The sequence below is a fragment of the Sitophilus oryzae genome, unplaced genomic scaffold (genome assembly GCF_002938485.1).
Source record: "Sitophilus oryzae breed Bouriz unplaced genomic scaffold, Soryzae_2.0 scaffold_679_pilon_pilon, whole genome shotgun sequence".
NCBI lineage: Eukaryota > Metazoa > Arthropoda > Insecta > Coleoptera > Curculionidae > Sitophilus > Sitophilus oryzae.
Genome location: NW_022147283.1, coordinates 117,398 through 123,565, shown reverse-complemented (window position 1 = coordinate 123,565; position 6,168 = coordinate 117,398).

Here is a 6,168-nt window from a genome sequence, read left to right as displayed (position 1 = left end):
TGTCGTGATAGGGTTTACACTGGTGTAGACCTGTTCCCGATATCTGTCTCATGCTATCTTTAAGATGTTTTGTTACCGATACTGCCATGTAAAGTGGTTCGTGTGATATTGAACATGTCTGATTAAACCATGCAAATGGTGTAGTTACTAACTCATATAACTGCCATTGTCGGTTGTTTTGGATTATCGGAACTTTGATGTGTATGAATAATTTAGTACTTGTGAATGAACAATCGCAAATAGGAATTTCGTAGTATCTTGATATCTCAGGTGTTTGGATGGCCAGTCCTTGACCTGAGGGAAATATTTCTTTATTCAATTCGTTTAAGTCTTTTATTAAAATTCGTGGATTAACTAAATCGGACGGTATTTTATGGTCTTTGCATGAGTTTATAATGGCATGTCTTCTTAATGCTCTTGTTAGGAGTACGATTCTCTTTAAACTTAGATATTGGTTATAAAGCATGTTTAACGTTAATACTTCTTGTTTGTCTACAGAGTTTTTTATGTTTTTCTGAATTTCTTCAGTATATCTCTCAATGTATTTTATTCTAGTTTCTGTGGTTTCAAATGCCTTTGCTACTGATTTTTCATATTCTTTGAAATGTTTCGAGTCTTCGCTAATCTTTTTTATAGTTTCGGAAACACCTTCGTTGATTTTATTTAACCTTTGAACCACATGTTTCTCAGTTTCTTCGACTAAATTCAATTTTTGCATTGTTGCCACTCCACAGCACCAAGACAATCCTGATCCTATAAAGTCTAGCGCTCTTCTTCGTCTTACTGTTGGCGGATCTTCGTATCTCATCGCCTTAGTATTCCAATTTTCATTAAGCATATTAAATTCTTCTGAAAATGCTTCTGAAAGTTGCCCCATTTGGTATAATATAATGCATTCTTTGTCATTCAAAACAGAGTTCTGACAAACATTTTTCAATGGCACGGTAGTGTTAATCTGATCTTCATCCCAACTTGTTTGGTAAGTTAGCGGAATTGTTGCCTCATATATTTTTGTATCTGGTAACGGTTTCCAGTACGCACCTGCGCTTACTTCAACATTGTAATTTTCTTCGTTTATGTTATGTGTTCTCGCTGTTGCCAATAAACAAACAAACCTAGGATAAATATTCTTATTTATTTAACTCCTTATATCTTTATCTTTTAAAATCATTATACGAATATATTAGCATTATTATATAATATACAGAAATATGAAATATATGTATATTCATATATTCATATATGTTATTATCGCTAAACGATTAGATTTCATTTTTCTTACTTACTATATTATATGTTTATTTTTGTTTCAAAATAAAATTATATATCAATTTATTTTAATTATGTACTTAATAAGATAATTACGTTATTTACGTTTCGTATACATATATACACTCTTTAACTCTTCTCGAGAAATTTAGATTTTTTTTTTCTTTTTGAGGGAATAGCGTTTTAAACTAATCTTATTCGTAAGATAACGGTAATATTAATGATTATCCTATATATAATTTTATTATTATCTATCCATTTCCTTATCCAAATATAATTGTAGGTTAGTTGTTTTCAATTATGAATTAATCATTATACGTATGAATGATTTACTCGGGTATTGCCTCGGGAGTCCACGGGTCATGGTAAGGTAGGATTCTACTAACATGCACTATATCCCTTTTGGACTGCTTGGATGAACCCTTCTGTATTTCATAATCTACATCAGAAACCTTTCTGATTATATAGTATGGTCCAAACCATTTTAACAAAAGTTTTTCACTTCTACCGATTTTCCGTACGGGGGTAAAGACTTTTACTTGGTCACCTTCCTCATATTCAATGTGCCTGTGTTTAAAGTCGTAGCGAACTTTGTCAATATTTTGACGACGTTTTATATTTTCGACAGCCATATTTCGAATTGCCAGGGCGGTATCTCGCAATTCGTGACTATTCTGGGGGTTGGGAGGGGGTAATAAGGTTGCTTCTGTTGGTAAAATAGGCTCTCTGCCATATACCAACATAAAGGGAGAGAAGTTTGTTGTATCTTGTTTTGCGGAATTGTACGCAAATGTTACGTGTGGAAGAAATTGATCCCAATTTGTTTGGTTACTATTCGTGTACATAGAAATCATGTCCGCAATAGTTTTATTTAATCGTTCTGTTAAACCATTTGTAGATGGGTGATAAGCGGTTGTAAATTGACTAGTGGTGCCCATTCGTTTTAATAATTCTCTGACTAAATCCGATTGGAAAACTTTCCCTCGATCACTCAGAAGATGCTTAGGAGCACCATGTCTAGTTATAATTTTCTCTAGTATAAATTTTGCTACTGGGCCGGCTTTTCCGCTAGGTAAAGCCTCAGTTTCGGCCCAACGTGTAGCGTAGTCTGTAGCTACTACAATTACAGTCTTTCCATTGCTGCTTCTTCTGAATGGTCCTAAAATATCTATACCTACTTTTTCAAAGGGTATACCAACTGGTATCGGTTGTAGTAAACCTATAGGCTTTCTGTTTTGTTGCCCTTTTCTTGCCTGGCAATCAGGACATCCTTTTATAAACCTTTCCACGTCTTTTTGAAGTCCATCCCAATAATATCTACTTCTTATTTTATGTAGTGTTTTAGCAGTACCCAGATGTCCGCTCAAGGGTTCAGAATGATTCGAATAAATGACTTCTCCAACAAGTTGTTTCGGTATGACTAGTAAATTTTCTCTTCCTTGGTGGCTGGTGTTTATTTTATATAAGACGCCATCGTCAAGTCTGAAATTTTTTGCACGTCTTCTTATACCTATAGAAGCATTTTCTGGATTTAAAATTCCTGTAATTAGTTCGTTAACTTTACTATCCTGTCTTTGAGCACTTGAGATATCTGTAGCTTCTATAAGGAAAGTAGGGACGTCGTTGGTTTCGTCGTTTTCTTGCGGTACTAAAACGGGGTGGCGGCTCATACAGTCGGCATCTCTATGCGATACACCGCTTTTATGAACTATATTGTATTCGAACTCCGAAAGTTTAATGGACCATCTGGCTAGTCTACCTGTTGGATCTTTTAATGATTTTAACCAGCAAAGAGCATGATGATCAGTTACGATTTTAACAGGTTTCCCATATATTAAATGCCTAAGATACGTTAGAGCCCAAATAACTGCTAATCCTTCTAATTCAGTTATAGTATAATTCTTTTCGGCGTTAGATAAGCTGCGACTAGCATATGCTACGGGATGTAATTTTTTCTGACTATCTTCTTGGAGCAAAACTGCGCCTATACCTATTCGGGAAGCATCTACTCTTAATTCACAGTTCTTGTCAGGTTGGTAATGGGATAAGACTGGTGGGCTTATGAGTTTTTCTTTTAGTGTGTTGAATGCGTTGATTTGTTCGTCCTCCCAAACAAATCCAGTTTCTTTTTTCGTTACTTTATGTAACGGATGTGCTATTTTCGAAAAGTTTTCTATAAATTTTCTATAGTAATTACATAACCCAATAAAGCTTTGTACATCTTTTACTGACTTTGGCTCTGGAAAATTCTTTATTGCCACCAGTTTATTTTCATCGGGGAGAATACCATTTGACGATATATTATAGCCTAAGAGATTAATTTCTTCTTTCAAATATTCGCATTTCTTGGGTTTTAATGTAAGCCCTGCATTTCTAAGGCGTGTAAAAACTTTTCTTAATTTATTTAAATGTTCTTCCATTGTTTCGGAAAAAATTATAATATCATCTAGGTATATGAGAATTTCTTTCCATTTTAAATCCCTAAAAACTTTATCAGCTAACTGTTGAAATGTGGCGGGTGCATTACAAAGACCGAAACTCATGTAGTTGAATTCCCACAAGCCATGACCTTGAGCTTGAAATGCTGTTAGTGGTTTAGACTCCTCCTCTATTTTTACCTGCCAAAATCCAGAAAACATGTCGAGTGACGAAAAATACCGAGCTTTACCCATATATGTAAGTATGTCATCTATATTAGGAATTGGATAAGTCGACTTCTTCGTAACTTCATTCAGCCGTCTGTAATCAACACAGAATCTCGTTTCGCCGGATTTTTTCTTTACTAATACTACAGGACTAGACCATGGAGAATTACTTGGCCTTATTATGTCGTACTTCGCCATTTCTTTTATTTGGTCGTCTATAATTTCTCGTTCTTTTTGAGACACCCTGTAGGCTTTCCTCTTTATAGGTTTCGCATCACCAACGTCTATAGAGTGCTCTACTAGTTCAGTTCGTCCCATATATTTTGGAGACTTAGAGAACACATCGTTAAATTCTTCGAGGAGTCCGTGTAATTCATCTTTTATTTTCTTGTTTTTTATATGTTCGATCTTGTGATCAGCCATCGTGACGATTTCACCCTCATCCTTCTCTTCTTCTATTTGTAATAAGGGTAAGTCTAAAATATTATAATTGCATGGTTGTTTTAAAAAGCCTAATGTAGTCCCTTTATATATTTTAATTGTATTACTTTTTCTTGTTACCAGATCTACCAATAAATTATTTCCTACGTAATAAGGACTGGTCAAGCAAATAATCCCTTTTTTCCTTAAAAACTCGTCTTTCTCTGTAAAATACAATTTGTTTAAATCTTCTGTATTTAAAATTTTATTCACTGCTTCTATTTTTACACTGATTTCAACATTAGGTTTTAAAACATAGTCTTCTTTTACACTTAACTTACATTCCTGTTTTTCGTTCGCATCGGTTTCCAATAGTTCTAAATTTTCTAATAATTCTAAATTAGAGCACGACTGAAAATTATCTTTGTGATTTTGCTTTCTATTAAAGTCCAAAATGAATTCCGTATTCTTACTAATCAATGTCACAGTTTCTTTTTCGTAATTAATTTTTGCCTTATTTTTTGACAGGAAGTCTGTGCCTAAAATCAAAGGTCTTGAGAGGTTTTCTACTACTAGAGCTGAAACGTATCCTGAGAGCTCGCCTAATTTTAATTGTACGTCAGAAGTACCTAAGGGACTTATCCTATAACCACCAGCTGCAACCAAATTAACTTGTGAATTTATGGGCTTAATTTTGTTGACTAGATGCTTACTGATCACACACTTACTCGATCCTGTGTCTAGAATTATATCTACGTTATAATTATTATTTACATGTCCTTTTATTATTAGAATTTCGTGTTCACTGCCCCCAGTATATAGGACGACTTTGTTGTGGCAGTCTAATTCAGCCGTCCTCCTCCGTTTGGGGATGGTGTTCTAGAGAACGACACTCTTCTTTGGCTGCGGTTATTTTCATTCTCACACGAATAATGACCTGGCCGATTGCATGAGGTACATCTTGGTCTACCATCTCGGCATCTTGTATTAGGAATACCTCTAGAAAAGTTCCTACCCCTGCCTCTTTGCCCTGGAGAAAATCTTGTGTTGTTCTGAATGGTCTGGGTTTCTCCTCTATAATTTTGTCGTTCTGATCTGGCACCATAATTGTTGTTTGTCTCAAAATTATTAGAAAAACGATTAGGTGGCCTTGAATTTCGATGATTATATGTGCCACGACTGTATGTTCCAAAATTACTTTGGGTATTACGACGTCCATTCCGAGAATAGTTATTCCGATCTTGATATGTAGTTCTTGTCTGCCTATTCGAATTCTCCGTAATCGACAAAAGCGACGTTTGTGTCGTCATTTGATGAACCAACGCTCGCTCTCGTATTTCACTTAGCTTAAGCACAAGAGTTTTTAAAGTGTCGTAGGTCATATTTGCGTTGCTCATCAAATAATATGTTTCGTAATATGACGAGTGGAGTCCGTTTTCGAAGTGGTCACGGAACGTTTCGAATGCCATGTTTGGATCAATTTCTTGTGCTAGCGCTCGCAGTTCAAAATAATATTTTTTAATATCTTCATTGTCGTTTTGTTTCCTGGTATTTAGTCTGAATTTTAACTTTCGCATCGGTTGTTCACCGCTAAATTCTTTTATAAAGTCTTTTTTGATCTTCTCCCAATCATTATTATTGTTTGTGTCATCAACTATGTACTCGGTGTACCAAAAATTTGCTGAGTTTTGCAAGTAATTCCCAAGATACGTAATTTTATAAACATCGCTCCAACCATTGCAATTTGCTATTCTGTCATATTTTTTAATGAATGAAATGGGAGAGTCTAGACTAGGTTCAAAATTAGGGGGTGAAAGAAATTTAGGTGTTGCCG